This window comes from Capra hircus, chromosome 8 (assembly GCF_001704415.2).
Source record: "Capra hircus breed San Clemente chromosome 8, ASM170441v1, whole genome shotgun sequence".
Lineage (NCBI taxonomy): Eukaryota > Metazoa > Chordata > Mammalia > Artiodactyla > Bovidae > Capra > Capra hircus.
The window spans coordinates 3,743,433-3,769,937 of NC_030815.1; positions in this window are offsets into that span (position 1 = coordinate 3,743,433).

The window sequence follows — 26,505 nt, forward strand, 5'->3', positions numbered from 1 at the left end:
TATCTTCACTCCCTCTCACAAGAACAACTAACAACTGTTCATGACAGGACAGCATTGAGAGAATCTAGAACACAAGTGTGAGGCTGAAACACCATTGCACCATAGAGATCAAGACAGACTGTGTTAGAAAGGAAGAGAATTGTCTGCACACTGACCACATTTCCCGTGCCCCCAGGTCAGCACAGCACCAGGCAGACGGGTCTCCCTGGCTTCACTGGTTCATCCAGTAGGAAAGGAGGGCCCAGAAGGGACAACTGCCCCCTGCATCATTGAGGTCCACGTTGAGGAAGCCCCTTCTGACCTCACCCTTGGGGGATCCAGGAGGAATCCATGGAGCTCAACAGCTGGGACTCTGATAGAAAAGACTACCATGAACAACTTTGTGCCAACAAACTGGAAAATCTAGGAGAAATGGAAACATTCAACTTACCAAGACACAGAATCACTGCAGATGGTGATTGCAGCCATGAAATTAAAAGACGCTTACTCCTTGGAAGGAAAGTTATAATCAAACTAGACAACATATTAAAAAGCAGAGACAGTACTTTACCAACAAAGGTCTGTCTAGTCAAGGCTATAGTTTTTCCAGTAGTCAGGTATGGATGTGAGAGTTGGACTATAAAGAAAGCTGAGCACCGAAGAATTGATGCTTTTGAACTGTGGTGTTGGAAAAGACTCTTGAGAATCCCTTGGACTGCAAGGAGATCCAAACAGTCCATCCTAAAGGAGATCAGTCCTAGGTGTTCATTGGAAGGACTGATGTTGAAGCTGAACCTGATGTGAAGAACTGACTCATCTGAAAAGACTCTAATGCTGGGAAAGATTGAGGGCAGGAGGAGAAGGGGATGTCAAGAATGAGATGGTTGGATGGCATCACCGACTCAATGGACATGGGTTTGGGTGGACTCTGGGAGTTGGTGATGGACACGGAGGCCTGGCGAGCTGTGGTTCATGGGGCTGCAAAGAGTTGGACATGACTGAGTGACTGAACTGTACTGAACTGAACCAAGACTGAATAAGGAAGAAATTAAAAATCTGAATAAAACTATTACTAGTTTTCTCTCCTGGGAAATCCCATGGACAGAGGAGTCTGGTGGGCTACAGTCCATGGGACTGCAGAATTGGACATGACTGAGCAACTGACACACATTAGTACTAAGAGTATTCTGTAATAAAAGTATCCCAAAAAAGAAAGGCCTAGAACCAGGTGACTTCACAGGTAAATTTTACCAAATATTTAAAGAAGTCATTGGTTGTTCAGTCACTAGGTCATGTCCAACTTTTTGTGACCTGATGGACTGCAGAATGCCAGGCTTCACTGTCCTTCATCATCTCCTAGAGTTTGCTCAAATAGTTTTCTATATCATTGTGAATTTTGAACATGTGATATGTGTATAAGGATTTTAGAGGCAAGTATGAAGAAAATGTCAAGAACAGGTTATTTACAACATACACAACTTTAACATTAAAATCTTTGAGACAAAATAACATATTCTGTTAGATTAATACCCATGCCACCTTATTTTGATGGGTAAATGTATTATGTATGCTAACGCAGTTTTAATCTTTAATAGCAATATGTTAGATATTTTATTGATATGTTGGGGGAAATTTCCTTAAGATATAGAAACAAATCAGAGTCCAGTGGTTTGAAGGATAATCATGATAGAGGTTTTGATGGTGGAACAGGAGAATCAGCATTTGTTTTAATTACTCTAAAAATTTAAAATTAAAACAATAACAGCAAAAATATTTTAGTATGGAAGTAATAAAACACATGGATTAAAATGAAAGCCCTCTGTAACCTGTTTAGGGGGAATGTTACAGTCCCCCAGAGGAAATTCATACTTTTCAAAATAGCAAGAGTGCCTTGGGTGAGAGGTTGCCATGGCAGCACAGAGAGCAGACACGCCTAATTGTTCTCTCTGCACAGATTTCACAGGGCTGCTCAGCGCTTACTTAGAAGCTACAGACAGGTCTCTGCCTTGCACAGGGGTCAATTCTCTGTTCAATTGCATTAGCCCAATAAGTCTGGAGAGTGGATGGTCTGCCACCTGGATCTGCAAACACAATTGAATTGGATCCAAACAGCCTCTGCAGAGCTCATCTGCAAACTGTTGGGAAAGTAGTGGAAACAGACACTTTGCAATCCTGGTGAAAATGTCCTTGGACTAGTTTCCTTACAATATTCAAATATCCACAGACACAGTGAAGTTCCATTTGAATCATATGGAAGTGCATATAGTATCTTTATCTTAAAAAAAAAATTCTCCGTAGACAGTTCAAATTATTTTCCATTTAATCTTATGTTTATATATCTTAATCTGAACATATATTTGAAGCTGAACACATATCATCTCTTCCTTCTTTACCATCCACTATAATTTCTGTCATAGTTTAATTTTTATGAGAAAAAGTTAATATTTAATTTTTCAGTTTTACTGACCAACGACTGACAAATGAAAATATTCGCTTAAGTGTATGGCATGAGGAATCGATGCATGTATACACTGTGAAATGATTACCACAATCAAGTTAAATCATATGTCCATCCCATCACCTCGCATAGTAAGATGTGTGTGAGTGTTTTGCATCTATGTGTGTGTGAGAACACTTGAAATTTACTCTCTTAGCAAATTTCAGGAATATTTTATTATCACCTGTAATAAATATGCTGAAGATTTGATTTCTAGAACTGAAAGACTGTACACTTTGATAAATACCTTCCTTTTGCCCATCTCAAAATCCCTGCTAAGCATCATTCTTTTCTCCATTACTATGAATTCATCATTTTTAGATCCCATGTAGAGTTGAAATTATGCAATATTTGTCCATCTATATCTGTCTTATTTCACTTGGCACGATGTCTACCACTTTTATCTATGTTGTTGCTAATGGTAAGAGTTCCTTCTTTGTAAAGACTGAATATTCCATTGTTCTCAACCCTTTTATTTTATTTCAATTTTGTATTCAAGTGTAGTTGATTTACAATACTGTGTCAATTTCCTCTGTAGAACAAAGTGATTCAGTTATACTCATATATACATACTTTTTCATATTCTTTCCCTTTATGGTTTATCACAGGATATTGAATATAGTTCCTTGAGCTGTATAGTAGGATCTTATTGTTTATCCATCTTATGTAAGTAGTTTCCATCTGCTAACCCCAAACTCCCACTCCATCTTTTCCCCAACCCCATTCCCTCTTGGCAACCACAAGTCTGTTCTGTGTCTCTCAGTCAGTTCATTTGTGTTATATTTTAGAATCCATATTTTAAAGTCATAGCATATTATATTTGTCTTCCTATTCCTGACTGATTTCACTTAGTAAGATAAACTCTAGCTTCCTCCATGTAGCTGCCAATGGCATTTTATATGTGTGTGTATATATATATATATAGAGAGAGAGAGAGAGAGAGAGAGAGACTACCTCTTCTTTATCCACTCATTCATTGATGGACACTTAGGTTGCTTCTGTGTCTTGGCTATTATAAACAATGTTGCTATGAACAGAGGGGCGCATGTGTCTTTCAAATTACAATTTTATCTGAATATCCACCCAGGAGTGGGATTGCTGAATCATGTGGTAGCTCTGTTTTTAGCTTTTTGAGGGACCTCCATACTGTTCTCCACAGCGGCTGCACATTCCCTATAACAGTGTATAAAGATTCCCTTTTCCCCACATTCTGTCCAGTATTTGTTGTCTGTAGACTTTTGGATGATGGCCATTCTGACCATTATGCAGTGGTACCTCATTGTAAGTTTTATTTTTCAGCCATTTTAATATTCTTTAAGTCCCTTTTACAAATAAGAGATAAAACCAGCTATTTGACTACCCATTATTCAACAAAATGAAGCCCACTGTTGGGTTAGTACCTTAATCAGGTGACATTAGGACAAAAGCAGGTAATATGAGATAATAAAGTTAGTAAAAAATGAGAGATTTTGAAGAATAAGTATATATAGAGAGAAGTAAATGGCTACTGCAAGGATTGCGGTCTCAGATTTTTAATCATGACAATGTTTCTTTCTTGGATACAAGTTTTAAAATTGCTTCATCTTGAGTTTTGTGGTCATTATGTCAAATTGTTTGGAAGCAGATAAAAATTTCCTAGAAGAGTTTCCCTGAGCTCTCATAGAATCTCTCATGGACTTTGGAACCCTCACTCTAGATTCACCTGTTTTTAAGTTATTAATCATTTGGGAAAATATACTTATGGTTCAGTGGGTAAAAACATTCTACTGCAGAGCAAGAGACACAGGAGACACTAGTTCAATGCTCAGAAAGATCCTCTGGAGGAGGACATAGCAACCCACTTCAATAATCTAGCCTGGGAAATCCCATGGACAGAGGAGTCTGGTGGGCTACAGACCGTGGGTTCACAAAAAGTCAGACATGACTTAGCAACTATATAAGAACCGCAACAGTCAGCTTGACAATGCAAAGGGACACTAGAGACAGATCTTCTACCAGAGTAACCACATTAACTACTAACTTATTCTCCAAACCCCATAGACACTGACAGAAGATGCTAGACTACTGATTCTGCTGTATCAGATTGTTTACTCACAGAAAGATAGTAGTAGGAATATGAGTATAATCCCCTCTGTGTCCTGGGTCCCAAATTGCACAGCATGATTAATGGGAAGCCTGCACATGCATTGAGTCCAGCACAGGAGAGAACCCTCAGCTGGAGGAACCCACTATGATAATCCTCCAAATAGCATTGATCCTATGCAACATAGTCTTCACCTCTCTTTCCACCTCCACACAGTGTCTGGAGAACTGATGGTCTCACCAAAGTGTAGGTTACAGCCTTGAGATTGTCGCACACTCAACACAGTGTTGATGCGGGAGTATCTGTGGCAGATGTCTCCCAACAACATCGTGTAATGATGCATCAGTATTTGAAAATTTTACATTGATAGTGTATCCATAAGGTTACACAATTATGCATGCGTTAAAAAAAAAAAAAAACTACTCAAAGTGAAAAATAGATCAAGAAATTTTAAGACTTAAAAGGGTATAAAAAGCTGTTTACTATATTTTCTGATTGTCTAATAAAGTACCTTACAATATTTTTTGAAGTTCTACTTTTTCTAAAGGATATTTATTCTCAACAATAAATGGATAACATACATTTTCACATAGAACTAGCTGTTTAGTCATTTCTGGACTGTTGAACGCATAGATTGTTCTTATTTTGCTTTGTTTTCAACCAAAAGATTTTGGGAAATGAGGGCCACTCCACATTGCATGCAAGATCTTAGCTCCCTGACCAGGGATCAAACCTGTAACCCCTGAAGCATGGACTCTTACTTCAAGGAAGCTACCAAATTGTTTTTAATAGAAAGCCTGCTCTCTCTCTTTATTTTTTTAAATATAAATTTATTTATTTTAATCAGAGCTTAATTACTTTACAATATTGTATTGGTTTTGCCATATATCAACATGAATCTGCCACAGGTATACTCGTGCTCCCCATCCTGAACCCCGCATCCCTCCTCCTTCCCCGTACAATCCCTCTGGGTTATCTCAGTGAATCAGCCCCAAGCATCCAGTATCATGCATCGAACGGACTGGCGATTCATTTCATATATGATATTATACATGTTTCAATGCCATTCTCCCAAGTCATCCCACCCTCTCCAACTCTCACAGAGTTCAAAAGACTGTACTATACATCTGTGTCTCTTTGCTGTCTTGCATACAGGGTTATTGTTACCATCTTTCTAAATTCCATATATATGCATTAGTATACTGTATTGGTGTTTTTCTTTCTGGCTTACTTCACTCTATAACCGGCTCCAGTTACACCCACCTCATTAGAACTGATTCAAATGTATTCTTTTAATGGCTGAGGAATGCTCCATTGTGTATATGCACCAAAGCTTTCTTATCCATTCATCTGCTAATGGGCATCTAGGTTTCTTCCATGTCCTGGCTATTAAAAACAGTGCTGCGATGAACACTGGGGTGCACGTGTCTCTTTCAATTCTGGTTTTCTCGGTGCGTATGCCCAGCAGTGGGATTGCTGGGTCAAAAGGCAGTTCTATTTCCAGTTTTTTAAGGAATCTCGACACTGTTCTTCATAATGGCTGCACTAGTTTACATTTCCACCGACAGTGTAAGAGGGTTCCCTTTTCTCCACACCCTTTCCAGCATTTATTGCTTGTAGACTTTCGGATCACAGCCATTCTTTTTTCTTTTTTTTTTAAGATTTAAAATGTTTTATTTTTATTTTTTTTTTAAATTTTAAAATCTTTAATTCTTACATGCGTTCCCAAACATGAACCCCCCTCCTACCTCCCTCCCCATAACATCTCTCTGGGTCATCCCCATGCACCAGCTCCAAGCATGCTGTATCCTGCATCAGACATAGACTGGCGATTCAATTCTTACATGATAGTATACATGGTAGAATGTCATTCTCCCAAATCATCCCACCCTATCCCTCTCCCTTTGAGTACAAAAGTCCATTATACACATCTGTGTCTCTTTCCCTGTCTTGCATACAGGGTCGTCATTTGCCATCTTCCTAAATTCCATATATATGTGTTAGTATACTGTATTGGTGTTTTTCTTTCTGGCTTACTTCACTCTGTATAATCAGCTCCAGTTTCATCCATCTCATCAGAACTGATTCAAATGAATTCTTTTTAACGGCTGAGTAATACTCCATTGTGTATATGTACCAGGGCTTTCTTATCCATTCATCTGCTGATGGACATCTAGGTTGTTTCCATGTCCTAGCTATTATAAACAGTGCTGCGATGAACATTGGGGTACATGTGTCTCTTTCAATTCTGGTTTCCTCAGTGTGTATGCCCAGCAGTGGGATTGCTGGGTCATAAGGTAGTTCTATTTGCAATTTTTTAAGGAAGGATCACAGCCATTCTGACTGGCGTGAAATGGTACCTCATTGTGGTCTTGATTTGCATTTCTCTGATAATGAGTGATGTTGAGCATCTTTTCATGTGTTTGTTAGCCATCCGTATGTCTTCTTTGGAGAAATGTCTATTTAGTTCTTTGGCCCATTTTTTGATTGGGTCGTTTATTTTTCTGGAATTGAGCTGCAGGAGTTGCTTGTATATTTTTGAGATTAGGTGTTTTTCAGTTGCTTCATTTGCTATGATTTTCTCCCTTTCAGAAGGCTGTCTTTTCACCTTGCTTATAGTTTCCTTTGTTGTGCAGAAGCTTTTAATTTTAATTAGGTCCCATTTGTTTAATTTTTGCTTTTATTTCCAATATTCTGTGGGTGGATCATAAAGGACCCTGCTGTGATGTATGTCGGAGAGTGTTTTGCCTATGTCCTCCTCTAGGAGTTTTATAGTTTCTGGTCTTACGTTAGATCTTTAATCCATTTTGAGTTTATTTTTGTATGTGATGTTAGAAAGTGTTCTAGTTTCATTCTTTTACAAGTGGTTGACCAGCACCACTTATTTAGCACCACATGTTAAAGAGATTGTCTTCAATCCATTGTATATTCTTGTATATTCTTGCCTCCTTTGTCAAAGATAAGGTGTCCATAGGTGCCTGGATTTATCTCTGGGCTTTCTATTTTGTTCCATTGATCTATATTTCTCTCTTTGTGCCAGTACCATACTGTCTTGATGACTGTGGCTTTGTAGTAGAGCCTGAAGTCAGGTAGGTTGATTCCTCCAGTCCTCCAGTTCTCAAGATTGCTTTGTCTATTCGAGGTTTTTTGTATTTCCATACAAATTGTGAAATTATTTGTTCTAGCTCTGTGAAAAATGCCGTTGATAGCTTGATAAAGATTGCGTTGAATCTATAAATTGCTTTTGGGAGTATACTCATTTTCACTATATTGATTCTTCCGATCCATGAACATGGTATATTTCTCCATCTACTAGTGTCTTCTATGATTTCTTTCACCAGTGTTTTATAGTTTTCAATATATAGGTCTTTAGTTTCTTTAGGTAGATATATTCCTAAGTATTTTATTCTTTTCGTTGCAATGGTGAATGGAATTGTTTCCTTAATTTCTCTTTCCATTTTCTCATTATTAGTGTATAGGTATGCAAGGGATTTCTGTGTGTTGATTTTATATCCTGCAACTTTACCATATTCATTGATTAGCTCTAGTAATTTTCTGGTGGAATCTTTAGCGTTTTCTATGTAGAGGATCATGTCATCTGCAAACAGTGAGAGTTTTACTTCTTCGTTTCCAATCTGGATTCCTCTTACTTCTTTTTCTGCTCTGATTGCTGTGGCCAAAACTTCCAAAACTATGTTGAATAGTAGTGGTGAAAGTGGGCACCCTTGTCTTGTTCCTGACTTTAGGGGAAATGCTTTCAATTTTTCACCATTGAGGATAATGTTTGCTTTGGGTTGGTCATATATAGCTTTTATTATGTTGAGGTATTTTCCTTGTATTCCTGCTTTCTGGAGAGTTTTTATCATAAATATATGTTTAATTTTGTCAAAGGCTTTCTCTACATCTATTGAGATAATCATGTGGCTTTTATTTTTCAATTTGTTAATGTGGTGAATTACATTAATTGATTTGCAGATATTGAAGAATCCTTGCATCCCTGGGATAAAGCCCACTTGGTCATGGTGTATGATCTTTTTAATGTGTTGTTGGATTCTGATTGCTAGAATTTTGTTAGGGATTTTTTCATCTATGTTCACCAGTGATACTGGCCTGTAGTTTTCTTTTTTGTGTGTGGCATCTTTGTCAGGGTTTGGTATTAGGGTGATGGTGGCCTCATAGAATGAGTTTGGAAGTTTACCTTCCTCAGCAATTTTCTGGAAGAGTTTGAGTAGAATAGGTGTTAGCCCTTCTCTAACTTTTTGGTAGAATTCAGCTGTGATGCCGTCTGGACCTGGTCTTTTGTTTGCTGGAAGATATGATTACAGTTTCAATTTCTGTGCTTGTGAGGGGTCTGTTAAGATATACATTTTAGAAGAGAGTGAAAGAACTTAAAGACTTAGGCTTCCCTGGTGGCTCAACTGGTAAAGTATCTGCCTGCAATGCAGGAGACCCCAGTTTCATTCCTGGGTTGAGAAGATATCCTAGAAAAGGGAACAGCTACATACTCCAGTATTCTGGCCTGAATAATTCAATGGACTGTATAGTCCATGGGGTCCCAAAGAGCCAGACAAGACTGAGAGAAGTTCACTTTCACACACAAAAACATGTTTATAGGCTTAGTGCTAAACGAACAAAAATTAAGAAACAGAATAAAATGTATAATGCAATGTGGTAGTTTAGTCAGTAAGTCATGTCAAACTCTTGGGACCCCATGGACTTAGCCCACCAAGCTTCTATGTCCATGGGATTTCCCAGGCAATAATATTGGAGTGGGCTGACATTTCTTCTTTCAGGGATCTTTCTGAAAAACCCACATCTCCTGCATTGCAGGCAGATTCTTTACCACTGAACCACCAGGAAACCCCATATAATGCAATACCAATTATAAAACCTGAAGATATATGCTCACATGGTAATTTCACTCATAATATTCATTCATACAAATGAAAACATATGTCTATATAAGTAATTATATAAAAATATTCATAGAAGCACTATTCATAGTATTTCAGAACTTGAGTGATGAAAATATTCATCAAGGTTTTATAGCAGAGAAAAGAATAATATTCATTTACCTTAATAAGCAATAGAATATATATAAACATGTGTGGGGAAGTGTTAGTCACTCAGTCATGACCAACTTTTACCAACCCCATGAACTGTAGCCATCCAGGATGCTCTGTCCATGGGATTCTCCAGATAAGAATATGGGAGTAGGTTGCCATTTCCTCCTCTAGAGGATTTTCCTGACCCAGGGATCGAATCCCAGTCTCCTGCATTGCAGTCAGATTCTTTCCCATCTGAGCCTAAGTATGTTATTTATAACTACAGAGTCAATAACTTATGGAAATATAAATAGAAATATTCAGGTATAGATAGCTCTGAGACTGAGACTTGTAGGTACAGTGAGTTTTATTTTTTATTTTTTATTTTTACTTCATTTTACTTTACAGTACTGTATTTGTTTTGCCATACATTGACATGAATCCACCACGGGTGTACATGAGTTCCTAATCCTGAACCCCCTTCCCACCTCCATTCCCATATCATCTCTCTGGATCATCCCCATGCACCAGCCCCAAGCATCCTGTGTCCTGTATCAAAAATAGACTGGCGATTCATTTCTCACATGATAGTATACATGTTTCAGTGTCATTCTCCCAAATAATCCCCTCTTCCTCAGAGTCCAAAAGTCCATTCTATACATCTGTGTCTCTTTTGCTGTCTTGCATAAAGGGTAATCATTAACATCTTTCTAAATTCCATATATATGTGTTAGTATACTGTATTGGTGTTTTTCTTTCTGGCTTACTTCACTCTGTATAATCGGCTCCAGTTCATCCATCTCATTAGAACTGATTCAAATATATTCTTTTTAATGGCTGAGTAATACTTCATAGTGTATATGCACCACAGCTTTCCCAAAGCAATCTACAGATCCAGCGCAATCCTTATCAAGCGACCAGTGGTATTTTTCACAGAACTAGAACAAATAATTTCAAGATTTGTATGGAAATACAAAAACCTCAAATAGACAAAGCAATCTTGAGAAAGAAGAATGGAACTGGAGAAATCAACCTACCTGACTTCAGGCTCTACTACAAAACCACAGTCATCAAGACAGTATGGTACTGGCACAAAGACAGACATATAGATCAATGGAACAAAATAGAAAGCCCAGAGATAAATCCACACACCTATGGACACCTTATCTTTGACAAAGGAGGCAAGAATATACAATGGAGTAAACACAATCTCTTTAAGAAGTAATGCCGGGAAAACTGGTCAACCACTTGTAAAAGAATGAAACTAGAAAACTTTCTAACACCACACACAAAAATAAACTCAAAATGGATTAAAGATCTAAATGTAAGACCAGAAACTATAAAACTCCTAGAGGAGAACATAGGCAAAACACTCTCCGACATACATCACAGCAGGATCCTCTCTGATCCACCTCCCAGAATTCTGGAAATAAAAGCAAAAATAAACAAATGGGACCTAATTAAAATTAAAAGCTTCTGCACAACTAAGGAAACTATAAGCAAGGTGAAAAGACAGCCTTCTGAAAGGGAGAAAATCATAGCAAATGAAGCAACTGACAAACGCCTAATCTCAAAAATATACAAGCAACTCCTGCAGCTCAATTCCAGAAAAATAAGCGACCCAATCAAAAAATGGGCCAAAGAACTAAATAAACATTTCTCCAAAGAAGACATACGGATGGCTAGCAAACACATGAAAAGATGCTCAACATCACTCATTATCAGAGAAATGCAAATCAAGACCACAATGAGATACCATTTCACACCAGTCAGAATGTCTGTGATCCAAAAGTCTACAAGCAATAAATGCTGGAAGGGGTGTGGAGAAAAGGGAACCCTCTTGCACTGTTGGTGGGAATGCAAACTAGTACAGCCACTATGGAGAACAGTGTGGAGATTCCTTAAAAAACTGGAAATAGAACTGCCTTATGACCCAGCAATCCCACTTCTGGGCATACACACCGAGGAAACCAAAATTGAAAGAGACACATGCACCCCAGTGTTCATCACAGAACTGTTTATAATAGCCATGACATGGAAACAACCTAGAAGTCCATCAGCAGATGAATGGATAAGAAAGCTGTGGTGCATATACAATGAGTTTTTAAAAGAAGAATATATTTCATCTTTAAATTTGAAATCTTTAATATTTTTGATGGTGATGTTATTGCAAAAATAATATTAGCAATGTATTTTAAAATTGCTTAGAAAATACACTAGAGTGTTGCACAATAATTATTCCTTCTATCTGCCAGGAAAATAAATAAATATCTTTCAAGAAAACTTATGTAAGTATTAGTCCATTGCAAGTTGTTTAAGAGAGGGTACATTTTAAGACAAAACTAACAAGTATGAAAGGGGAAATTAACAATAACACAATAATAGTGGGAGATTTTAACACCCCAGTCACACCTATAGATAGATCAACTAAATAGAAAATTAACAGGCAAACACAAACTTTAAATGATACAATAGAACAGTTAGACCTAATTGATTTCTATAGGACATTTCACCCCAAAACAATGAATTTCACCTTTTTCTCAAGTGCTCAGGGAATCTTTGCCAGGATAGATCACATCCTCGGCCATAAAACTAGCCTTGGTAAATTTAAAAATAAAAATAAAAAACTGAAATAATTCCAAGCATCTTTTCTGATCATAAAACCGTAAGAGTAGATCTCAATTACAGGAAAAAAAAAACTATTAAAAATTCCAACATGGAGGCTGAACAACACACTTCTGAATAACCAACAAATCACAGAAGAAATCAAGAAAGAAATCAAAATATGCATAGAAATGAATGAAAATGAAAACACAAAAACCCAAAACCTGTGGGAGACTATAAAAGTAGTGCTAGGGGGAAAGTTCATAGCAATACAGCCATACCTCAAGAAACAAGAAAAAAGTCAAATAAATAACCTAACTCTACACCTAAAGCAACAAGAAAAGGAAGAAATGGAGAACCCCAGGTTAGTAGAACAAAGAAATCTTTAAAATTAGAGCAGAAATAAATACAAAAGAAACAAAAGAGACCATAGCAAAAATCAACAAAGCCAAAAGCTGGTTCTTTGAAAGGATCAATAAAATTGACAAACCATTAGCCAGACTCATCAAGAAACAAAGGTTGTAAAATCAAATCAATAAAATTAGAAATGAAAATGGAGAGATCACAACAGACAACACAGAAATACAAAGGATCATAAGAGACTACCATCAGCAACTATGTGCCAATAAAATGGACAACTTCGAAGAAATGGACAAATTCTTAGAAAAGTACAGTTTTCCAAAACTGAACCAGGAAGAGATAGAAAATCTTAACAGACCCAGCACAAGCAAAGAGATTGAAACTGTAATCAGAAATCTTCCAGCAAACAAAAGACCAGGTCCAGACGGCATCACAGCTGAATTCTACCAAAAAGTTAGAGAAGGGCTAACACCTATTCTACTCAAACTCTTCCAGAAAATTGCTGAGGAAGGTAAACTTCCAAACTCATTCTATGAGGCCACCATCACCCTAATACCAAACCCTGACAAAGATGCCACACACAAAAAAGAAAACTACAGGCCAGTATCACTGGTGAACATAGATGAAAAAATCCCTAACAAAATTCTAGCAATCAGAATCCAACAACACATTAAAAAGATCATACACCATGACCAAGTGGGCTTTATCCCAGGGATGCAAGGATTCTTCAATATCTGCAAATCAATTAATGTAATTCACCACATTAACAAATTGAAAAATAAAAGCCACATGATTATCTCAATAGATGTAGAGAAAGCCTTTGACAAAATTAAACATATATTTATGATAAAAACTCTCCAGAAAGCAGGAATACAAGGAAAATACCTCAACATAATAAAAGCTATATATGACCAACCCAAAGCAAACATTATCCTCAATGGTGAAAAATTGAAAGCATTTCCCCTAAAGTCAGGAACAAGACAAGGGTGCCCACTTTCACCACTACTATTCAACATAGTTTTGGAAGTTTTGGCCACAGCAATCAGAGCAGAAAAAGAAGTAAGAGGAATCCAGATTGGAAACGAAGAAGTAAAACTCTCACTGTTTGCAGATGACATGATCCTCTACATAGAAAACGCTAAAGATTCCACCAGAAAATTACTAGAGCTAATCAATGAATATGGTAAAGTTGCAGGATATAAAATCAACACACAGAAATCCCTTGCATACCTATACACTAATAATGAGAAAATGGAAAGAGAAATTAAGGAAACAATTCCATTCACCATTGCAACGAAAAGAATAAAATACTTAGGAATATATCTACCTAAAGAAACTAAAGACCTATATATTGAAAACTATAAAACACTGGTGAAAGAAATCATAGAAGACACTAGTAGATGGAGAAGTATACCATGTTCATGGATCGGAAGAATCAATATAGTGAAAATGAGTATACTCCCAAAAGCAATTTATAGATTCAATGCAATCCTTATCAAGCTATCAACGGCATTTTTCACAGAGCTAGAACAAATAATTTCACAATTTGTATGGAAATACAAAAAACCTCGAATAGACAAAGCAATCTTGAGAACTGGAGGACTGGAGGAATCAACCTACCTGACTTCAGGCTCTACTACAAAGCCACAGTCATCGAGACAGTATGGTACTGGCACAAAGAGAGAAATATAGATCAATGGAACAAAATAGAAAGCCCAGAGATAAATCCAGGCACCTATGGACACCTTATCTTTGACAAAGGAGGCAAGAATATACAAGAATATACAATGGATTGAAGACAATCTCTTTAACATGTGGTGCTAAATAAGTGGTGCTGGTCAACCACTTGTAAAAGAATGAAACTAGAACACTTTCTAACATCACACACAAAAATAAACTCAAAATGGATTAAAGATCTAACGTAAGACCAGAAACTATAAAACTCCTAGAGGAGGACATAGGCAAAACACTCTCCGACATACATCACAGCAGGGTCCTTTATGATCCACCCACAGAATATTGGAAATAAAAGCAAAAATTAAACAAATGGGACCTAATTAAAATTAAAAGCTTCTGCACAACAAAGGAAACTATAAGCAAGGTGAAAAGACAGCCTTCTGAAAGGGAGAAAATCATAGCAAATGAAGCAACTGAAAAACACCTAATCTCAAAAATATACAAGCAACTCCTGCAGCTCAATTCCAGAAAAATAAACGACCCAATCAAAAAATGGGCCAAAGAACTAAATAGACATTTCTCCAAAGAAGACATACGGATGGCTAGCAAACACATGAAAAGATGCTCAACATCACTCATTATCAGAGAAATGCAAATCAAGACCACAATGAGGTACCATTTCACGCCAGTCAGAATGGCTGTGATCCAAAAGTCTACAAGCAATAAATGCTGGAAAGGGTGCGGAGAAAAGGGAACCCTCTTACACTGTTGGTGGGAATGCAAACTAGTACAGCCACTATGGAGAACAGCATGGAGATTCCTTAAAAAACTGGAAATAGAACTGCCTTATGACTCAGCAATCCTACTGCTGAATACACATCAAGGAAACCAGAATTGAAAGAGACACGTGTACCCCAATGTTCATTGCAGCACTGTTTTTAATAGCCAGGACATGGAAGCAACCTAGATGCCCATCAGCAGATGAATGGATAAGAAAGCTTCGGTACATATACACAATGGAGTATTCCTTACCAATTAGAAAGAATACATTTGAATCAGTTCTAATGAGGTGGACGAAACTAGAGCTGATTATACAGAGTGAAGTAAGCCAGAAAGAAAAACACCAATACAGTATATTAACACACATATATGGAATTTAGAAAGATGGTAATGATAACCCTCTATGCAAGACAGCAAAAGAGACACAGATGTATAAAACAGTCTTTTGGACTCTGTGAGAGAGGGAGAGGGTGGGATGATTTGGGAGAATGGCATTGAAGCATGTATAATATCATGTAAGATATGAATTGCCAGTCTAGGTTCAACACAGGATACAGGATGCTTAGGGCTGGTGCACTGGGATGACCCAGAGAGAGGGTATGGGGAGGGAGGTGGAAGGGGGGGGTTCAGGATTGGGAACATGTGTACACCCGTAGCAGATTCATGTTGATGTATGACAAAACCAATACAGTATTGGAAAGTAAGATAAAGTTAAAAAAGAGAGAGAGAGAGAGGGTACTTTTAACCTTTATCATACAAAAATTGCAGTATTTTGGCAAGAAGGAGCACAAAATACGTTCTTTTGTAGTTATCTTTTATGTAAGTGGAAAAATTGCACTAGTTTCTTTTCCTCTACCCTCAAACAAACATATTTTGAAAATATGTTTCCAAGAATAGTCATAATGTTATAACACTCATTGATTTTCAAGAGTTGAATTTTTAAGTAGATTATATTTTTAACCTGGTTTATCTATTTTTATAAACAAATGCACATGTATTTTAATTCATAAATTATGCTGTTTTGCTGAATTTTTAATAAAAATCACTGGAAATGTTTGTGTAGGTTTCATTTAAATACCTATACTTACTTTTATAAAGTCTACTTTTATATTTGACTAATAGAGTGGCACAGATTTCAAATATTTCCTCCCACTTATTAATGTCTGCAGAATTTTTCAAGTATTGACACATATCAAAACAGAATCAAATTCCTCAGTGTTCAATATTTAATTAGTTTCATTAGGTAATGATACATTATCATTAAAAGATACTGTTAATATCAGTTTGTTTTGTTCAGTCTAATCCAGTGTTTTATGTAGCACTTCAAATAAAAAACAATAGAAAAGGATCATTTAAATTTGTGATTAATTTTTAATTCATGGATTGATCTGATAAGGCTATATTGTGATTCTCTGTTACAACAGAAATATCAACATGTCTTTGAGACACAAAAGTAAACTTCCATTTGCAGCAGGAACTACTTATTTTACATAACAAATACTCATTGAACTTGAATAAACAGTAGTAAAAATGAGCCTGGTATCTGGAAATTACTACTTGCCTTATTGCTCTTTTATGTGTGTGTGTTTTTCTCTGAGAACATAGCTTAATTGCTCTATAAACTTTAGAGGATTTTAAAAAATTGCCATAAAGCTAAATGAGATAAAAACATATGCTAAGTAAAGCATCATTTCATTGCACCATTTTTTTGTTTGTTTCATTCTGCTTTATTTTTTGAAAGGAGAAATAAAAAGGTCAGAATAATTAAAGTTTTATGGCAGCTCAAATCCAAGTTGACACAGTGTTTTTCTAAAAGTTTTTAAAATTCCCTAGACTCAGTAAAAATTGAATTGAAATTAAGGAAAATAAGCAATGAGAAAATAGAGACGTTTCAAGGAGGAGGCGAGTCAGAGCCAGTCCTTGTAACTATAGTGATGAACCTTTTTCTTAAGTTATGGTCCTCACTCTGAGAGGTTGTGTCCTGTGGTGAGTTTGTGTCACTCTGTGAGGTTGAGTTGTGGTTGAGTCGTGAGTGAGGACTCTTCCACCTGCACAGGATGCACTCTGTCAGACTTCTAGGGCATCTTTTCATAGGAGCAACCACATTTATTTTTGTTGTTGTTTGTAAAACTAAGTGATGGAATTATAGCAAATAATGTTATAAACAGTTAATAAATTCTACAATTATGTGTGTTTTACATAATGATTGACATAATAGACATTGTAGACTTAAAGAATATTCATAACCTAAACACTGAGTTATTTTTCACTTGGTGGGAATTTTTAGGATGTTAAGCCTGGTAGGCAATATGTCAAGTAACTAACTCTGAGACAATTGCTGCATGAAGTGAGGAGAAAAGCTAGGTTATACAGAAGTTTTGGAATTTAGTGCTTTTCTGTGTATGGGAAGATGTAAATATCTGGTCTTACTGAAATCATCCCTTCGATATGTCACCTCAGCTATCTAGGGCCAGTATGCTGTTTCACCCCTGAGTTCCTCAGGGCTCACTGTGGGGAGTGGCTGCAGTCTGATGGCTGCTAGAGGGCAGGTATTCTTTCCTTTATGAAATCCCTCATGGATCATCAGCTCACAGTGGATGGTGGCTGCTATCACTGATGACTGTGCCAACCTTTGTTTACTGATATGGCAGAAAATATTCCATTTTTCCAACATGTAAGTAAGATTGGATGTGGGTGATGGACACAGTCTGCTAATCATGCTTCAACAATTAAAAACAAACAGAAAAACAGTGATGGTATAATTTAGGTTACTTTAATTCCACTCATTGATAAATGAGCAATTTTGTCTTTCCCATATACGTTTCACTACTATTCCATCATGGCTGGAATTCCTATTCAATAGAATAAAAGCCCATTTCCTTGTCAGTGGTTTAACCACTACACCACTACACCACTACAAGACTCTATGAGACAACCAGAGCAAAAGCAGACTAGGTAAATTTACTCCACAAAGAACTAATCTGTGAAGTTGACTCACAGGATAAAGAAGGCAAATGTTGTCACTCAACCCAGGCCCTTTCCTTTCTTCCTCATTTCACCAAACTCAAGTCCTGTGTAGTCTTTCACCTACCTTTGCATGTATGTGCTGTAAAGGAAGCTGACCTCATACATCTCCTTGGAAGGAAGAGCTCAGATTCCTGAAGTAAATCACACTGACCTCGTACCCTTGCTGAAAATCAGTATGGGCAAAGGCTTATCACAAGCTTCTACAGAAAGATTCCTCATTCTTAAAGGGATGCACATAAATAAGAGCCTGTTGTTTTTGGCTTGGTGTTTTCCTGTTCCTAGCTATTATATAGATGTTTAGCCTATAACTGCTACATCCATTTTCTTGGATGATAGCCTAAGCAAAAAGCTAACACACTGCAGATCACAACACCAAGAAGATGCATAGGTCTCAGGTCTTTGAAGAGGTCATATAACTAATAACTAAATCTGCAGCCACCTTATTGCCAGGCTTTTTGTCCTGGTGATGGCATACATTCTTACTTCTTATGCTAATGCAGGTTGCCTAATGTATGACACCAGACGTAGGAGTGGAAACAGCCTATAAAATCCTCAGGATAGTCCTTGTGTTGGGATGACATATGCAGAGAAGAGGGCAAGGAGAAGCAAGTTCATCAGCTGTGGTCACTTTTCCATGTACTTATTTATTCTCTCATTCATTTAAATAGACTTTAGGAATAAGACCTTTATGAATAATACATGATTCTACATTTTAAGGAGTTGATAGACATACAGGGTGTCTCAGGTACATTGATGGACAGATAAATAGGGCATAGTGGACATAGAGATACTTCTTGACTAGCTTCAGTTCTGTTTGCATCCCAATTGGTATTTGATGTCACAGTTTGGGTATCCTATCCCTTCAAGTTAACACTGAGAGTATATAAATAGCAAAATGTTACTGAAATTATTTAGCAGATACAATTGAAAGCTTAAAAAGTATTCATTCTGTTTAACCCAGGAGCTTTACTGGGAATTTACTTTAAGGAATTTATCAGACTGTCAATGGCTTCAGTTGGTAAAGAATCCACCTGTAATGCAGGAGACCTCGGTTTGATTCCTGGAGTCAAAAGATCCCCTGGAGAAGGGATAGGTTAACCAGTCCAGTATTTTGGGTCTTCCCTTGTGGCTCAGCTGGAAAAGAATCTGCTTGCAATGAGGGAGACCTGAGTTTAATCCCTGGGTTTGGAAGATCCCCTGGAGAAGGGAAATGCTACCTGCTCCAGTATTCTGGCCTGGAGAATTCCATGGACTGTATGGTCCATAGGGTCACAAAGTGTCAGACGCACTGAACAAACTTCACTTCACTTCAGACTGTCAAAGCATTTCCAAGTCTATTGATGGAACAATAGAAATGCTCAAAAATAGCTGCTTTGTTAACAGATTCCACTTTAGTAATATGAGGAAAATAACACGTGGCCATTTAATGCTTTATGCTAGAAATGCAAGCTGTATTTGGTAACGTTAAGTGAAAAGGAGCAATTAAAAAAAGATACCTTTACTTGAGGAGATAATAGTCGAAAACTTCCCTAAAATGAGGAAGGAAATAGCCACCGAAGTCCAAGAAACCCAGAGAGTCCCAAACATTATAAACCCAAGGTGAACACCCCAAGACACATGCTAATCAAATTAACAAAGAATAAACATTAAAAGCAGCAAGGGGAAAACAACAAATACTTCACAAAGGGATCCTCATAAGGATAACAGCTAATCTTTGAATAGAAACTCTTTGAGCCAGAAAGGAATGGCAGGACATACTTAAACTGATGAAAGAGAAAAACCTACAACCAGATTACTGTACTCAGCAAGGATCTCATTCAAATATGAAGGAGAAATCAAACGCTTTGCAGATAAGCAAAAGCTCAGAGAATTCAGCACCACCAAACCAGCTCTTCAACAAATGCTAAAGGATATTCTCTAAACAGGAAACACAGAAAAGGTGTATAAAATCAAACCCAAAACAGCAAAATAAATGGCAATGGGATCATGCTTATAAATGATTACCTTAAATGTAATTGGGTTGAATGTGCCAACCAAAAGACAAAAACTGGCTGAATGGATATAAGAACAAGACCCTTATATATGCTGTCTACAAGAAACCCACGTCAAAACAAGGGACACACACAGACTGAAAGTGAAGGGCTGGAAAAAAGATATTCCATGCAAGAAAAAAAGAAAGCAGGAGTAGCAGTACCAATATCATACAAAATAGACTATGAAATAAAGGCTGTGAAAAGAGACAAAGGACACTACATAATGATCAATGGTCAATCTAAGAAGATCTAACAATTATAAATGTATATACACCAAAAAACAAGCACCACAATATGTAAGGCAAATGCTAACAAGTATGAAAGGGGAAATTAACAGTAACACAATAATAGTGGGAGACTTTAATACCCCACTCACACCTATGGATAGATCAGCTAAACAGAAAATTAGCAAGGAAACACAAACTTTAAATATTACAATGGACCAGTTAGACCTGATTGATGTCTATAGGACATTTCACCCCAAAACAATGAATTTCACTTTTTTCTCAAGTGCACACGGAGCCTTCTCCAGGATAGATCACATCCTGGGCCATAAATCTAGCCTTGGCAAATTCAAAACAATTGAAATCATCTCAAGCATCTTTTCTGATCACAATGTGGTAAGATTAGATGTCAACTATAAGGAAAAAAGAACTATTAAAAATACAAACATATGGAGACTAAACAACACACTTCTGAATAACCAACAAATCCCAGAAGAAATAAAAAGAGAAAACAAAATATGCATAGAAATGAATGAAAATGAAAACACAACAACCCAAAACATATGGGATTCAGTAAAAGCAGTGCTAAGGGGAAGGTTTATAGCAATACAAGCCTACCTCAAGGAACAGGAGAGAAATCAAATAAATAATCTAACTCTACACATACAGCAACTAGAAAAAGAAGAAATGAAGCACCCCAGGGGTAGTAGAAAGAAAGAAATCATAAAAACCAGGGCAGAAATAAATGCAAAAGAAACAAAAGAGATCATACCAAAAATCAACAAAGCCAAAAGCTGGTTCTTTGATAAGATAAATAAAATTGACAAATCATTATCCAGATTCATCAAGAAACAAAGGGAGAAAAATCAAATCAATAAAATCAGAAACGAAAATGGAGAGATCACAACAGACAACTCAGAAATACAAAGGATCATAAGAGACTACAATCGACAGCTATATGCCAATAAAATGGACAACTTGGAAGAAATGGACAAATTCTTAGAAAAGTAAATCTTTCCAAAACTGAACCAGGAAGAAATAGAAAATCTTAACAGGCCCATCACAAACATGGAAATCAAAACTGTAATCAGAAATCTTCCAACAAACAAAAGCCCAGGACCAGATGGCTTCACAGCTGAATTCTACCAAAAATTTAGAAAAGAGCTAATACCTATCCTACTTAAACTCATCCAGTAAATTGCAGAGGAAGGTAAACTTCCAAAGTCATTCTATGAGGCCACCATCACCCTAATACCAAAACCAAAGATGCCACAAAAAAGAAAACTACAGGCCAATATCACTGATGAACATAGATGCAAAAATTGTTAACAAGTCCTAGTAAACAGAATCCAACAATATATTAAAAAGATCATACATCATGACCAAGTGGACTTTATCCCAGGGATGCAAGGATTCTTCAGTATTCCCTAATCAAGCAATGTAATGAATTGAAGTGAACTGAAGTAGCTAAGTCATGTCCAACTCTTTGCAATCCTGTGGACTGTAGCCTACCAGGCTTCTCCCTCCATGGGATTCTCCAGGCAAGAATATGGGAGTGTGTTGCCATTTCCTTCTCCAGGGGATCTTCCCAACCCAGGGATCAAACCCAGGTCTCCCGCATTGCAGGCAGACGCTTTAACCTCTGAGCCACCAGGGAAGTATTAACAAATTGAAAGATTAAAAACACATGATTATCTCAATAGATGCAGAGAAAGCCTTTGACAAAATTCAACACCGATTTATCATAAAAACTCTCCAGAAAACAGGCATAAAAGGAACATACCTCAACATAATAAAAGCCATATATGATAAACCCACAGCAAACATTATCCTCAATGGTGAAAAACTGAAATAATGTCCCCTAAAGTCAGGGACAACATAAGGATGCCCACTCTAACCACTACTATTCAACATAGATTTAGAAGTTTTAGCCACTTAAATCAGAGAACAAAAATAAATAAAAGGAATCCAGATTGGAAAAGAAGAAGTAAAACTCTCACTGTTTTCAGATGACATGATTCTCTATGTAGAAAACCCTAAAGACTCTATCAGATAATTACTAGATCTAAACAATGAAAAAAAAGTTGCCAGATATAAAATTAACACTCAGAAATACCTTGTATTCCTCACTAACAATGAGAAAACAGAAAGAGAAATTAAGGAAAAAATTCCATTCACCACTGCAACAAAAAGAACAAAATACTTAGGAATAAATCTACCTAAAGAAACAAAAGACCTATATATAGAAAACTATGAAACACTGATAAAAGAAATCAAAGATGACACAAATAAATGGAGACATATTCCCGTTCATGGATCAGTAGAATCAATATAGTGAAAATGAGTATAAAACCCAAAGCAATCTATAGATTCAATGCAATCCCTATCAAGTTACCAATGGTATTTTTCAGAGAACTAGAACAAATAATTTCACAATTGGTATGGAAATACAAAAACTTCGAATAGCCAAATCAATCTTGAGGAAGAACAATGGAACTGGAGGAAACTACCTGCCTGACTTCAGGCTATACTACAAAGCAACAGTCATCAAGAGAGTATGGTACAGGCAGAAAGACAGAAACATAGATCAATGGAACAAAATAGAAAGCCCAAAGATAAATTCACACACCTATGGATACCTTTCAGAATTTTCCACAGTTTATTTTAATCCTCACAGTCAAAGGCTCTGGCATAGACAATAAAGCAGAAATAGGTGGTTTTCTGGAACTCTCTGGCTTTTTCAATGATCCAGCAGACGTTGGCAATTTGATCTCTGCTTCCTCTGCCTTTTCTAAAACCAGCTTGAACATCTGGAAGTCCATGGTTCACATATTGCTGAAGTCTTGCTTGGAGAATTTTGAGCATTACTTTATTAGCATGTGAGATGAGTGCAATTGTGCAGTAGTTTGAGCAATCTTTGGCATTGGCTTTCTTTGGGATTGGAATGAAAACTGACTTTTTCCAGTCTTGTGGCCACTGCTGAGTTTTCCAAATGTGCTGGCATATTGAGTGCAGCACTCTCACAGCATCATCTTTCAGGATTTGAAATAGCTCAACTGGAATTCCATCACCTCTACTAGCTTTGTTGTTGCACTGATCTGGAGATCAGTGGAGAAATAACTCCAGAAAGAATGAAGGGTTGGAGCCAAAGCAAAAACAATACCCAGTTATGGATGTAACTGGTGATAGAAGCAAGATCTGATGCTGTAAAGAGCAATATTGCATAGGAACCTGGAATGTTAGGTCCATGAATCAAGGCAAATTGGAAGTGGTCAAACAGGAGATGGCAAGAGTGAACGTCAACATTCTAGGAATCAGTGAACTACAATGGACTGGAATGGGTGAATTTAACTCAAATGACCATTATATTTACTACTGCAGGCAGGAATCCCATAGAAGAAATGGAGTAGCCATCATGCTCAACAAAAGACTCCAAATGCAGTACTTGGATGCAATCTCAAAAACGACAGAATGATCTCTGTTCATTTCCAAGGCAAACCATTCAATATCACAATAATCCAAGTCTATGCCTCAACCAGTAATGCTGAAGAAGCTGAAGTTGAACAGTTCTATGAAGACCTGCAAGACCCTTTAGAACTAACACCCCCAAAAAGTGTCCTTTTCATTATAGGGGACTGGAATGCAAAAGTAGGAAGAAACACCTAGAGTAACAGGCAAATTTGGCCTTGGAATATGGAATGAAGCAGGGTAAAGGCTAATAGAGTTTTGCCAAGAGAATGCACTGGTCATAGCAAACATCCTCTTCCAACAACACAAGAGAAGACTCTACACATGGACATCACCAGATGGTCAACACCAAAATCTGATTGATTATATTCTTTGCAGCCAAAGGTGGAGAAGCTCTATACAGTCAGCAAAAACAAGACCAGAAGCTGACTGTGGCTCAGATCATGAACTCCTTATTGCCAAATTCAGACTCAAATTGAAGAAAGTAGGGAAAACTACCAGACCATTCTGGTATGATCTAAATCAAATCCCTTATGATTATACAGTGGAAGTGAGAAATAGATTTAAGGGATTACATCTGATAGACAGAGTGCCTGATGAACTATGGACTGAGGTTCATGACATTGTACAGGAGACAGGGATCAAGACCATCCCCATGGAAAAGAAATGCAAAAAGGCAAAATGGCTGTCTGGGGAGGCCTTACAAATAGCTGTGAAAAGAAGGGAAGTGAAAAACAAAGGAGCAAATGAGAGATATAAGCATCTGAATGAAGATTTCCAAAAAACAGCAAGAAGAGGTAAGAAAGCCTTCCTCAGCGATCAATGCAAAGAAATACAGGAAAATGACAGAATGGGAAAGACTAGATATCTCTTCAAGAAAATTAGAGATACCAAGGGAACATTTCATGGGAAGACTGGTTTGATAAAGGACAGAAATGGTATGTACCTAACAGAAGCAGAAGATATTAAGAAGAGGTGGCAAAAATACACAGAACTGTACCAAAATGATCTTCACAACCAAGATAATCACAATGGTGTGATCACTCACCTAGAGCCAGAGATCCTGGAATGTGAAGTCAAGTGGGCCTTAGAAGGAAGACATACAGATGGCTAACAAACACATGAAAAGATGCTCAACATCACTCATTGTCAGAGAAATGGAAATCAAAACCACAATGTGGTACTATCTCATGCTGATCAGAATGGCTGCTATCAAAGAGTCTTCAAACATTAAATGCTGGAGAAAGTGTGGAGAAAAAGGAACCCTCTTACACTATTGGTAGGAATGCAAACTAGTACAGCCACTATGGAGAACTGTGTGGAGATTCCTTAAAAAAATTGGAAATAGAACTGCCTTGTGGACCCAACAATATCACTGCTGGGCATACGCACCGAGGAAACCAGAAGTGAAATAGACACGTGTACCCCAGTGTTCATTGCAGCACTGTTTATAATAGCCAGGACGTTGAAGCAACCTAGATGTCCATCAGCAGATGAACGGATAAGAAAGCTGTGGTACATAAACACAATGAAGTATTACTCAGCCATTAAAAAGAATACATTTGAATCAGTTCTAATGAGGTGGATGAAACTGGAGCCTATTATACAGAGTGAAGTAAGCCAGAAAGAAAAACACCAATACAGTATACTAATACATATATATGGAATGCGAGACAGCAAAAGAGACACAGATGTATAGAACAGTCTTTTGGACTCTGTGGGAAAGGGCAAGGGTGGGATGATTTGGGAGAATGGCATTGAAACATGTAGAATATCATATAAAAAATGAATCGCCAGTCCAGGTTCGATGTAAGATACAGGATGCTTGGGGCTGGTGCACTGGGATGACCCAGAGGGATGATATGGGGATGGAGGAGGGAGGGGGGTTCAGGATGGGGAATGTGTACACCCGTGGTGGCTTCATGTTGATGCGAGGCAAAACCAATACAATATTGTAAAGTAATTGGCCTCCAATTAAAATAAATAAATTTTAAAAAAAGAAAGCTGTGGTACATATACTCAATGGAATATTACTCAGCTATTAAAAAGAATGCATTTGAATCAGTTCTAATGAGGTGGATGAAACTGGAGCCTATTATTGAGTGAATTAAGTCAGAAAGAAAAACAGTAGAGTATATTAATGCATTTTCATGGAATTCAAAAAGATGGTAACAATGACCCTACATGTGAGAGAGCACAAGAGACACAGATGTAAAGAAAAGACTTTTGTACTGTGCAGGAGAAGGTGAGTGTGGGAAGATTTGAGGGAATAGCATTGAAACATGTATATTATCATATGTGAAACAGATCACATGTCCAGGTTCGATGCATGAGACAAGGTGCTCAGGGCTGGTGCACTGGGATGACCCTGAGGGATGGGATGGGGAGGGAGGTAGGAGGGAGGTTCAGGATGGGAAACACATGTACATCCATGGCTGATTCATGTCAGTGTGTGGCAAAAATCAGTACAATATTGTAAAGTAATTAGCTTCCAATTAAAATAAATTTTTTTTAAAAAGATGGCTTTGTGATCATATAGGTACATATGGGAAAAAAGACATAAATTGAGACACAGAGCTCACTGGGAGCAGAGAGCAGAAACAGCCAACAGAAAACTGAAGAACAAAATTAGATTACTGATAGTGCATGAGCTTCAAAACTTGTAAAGATGTGTGTGTGTGTGTGTGTGTGTGTGTGTCTGCGTCTGTGTGTCTGTGTGTACGGACTT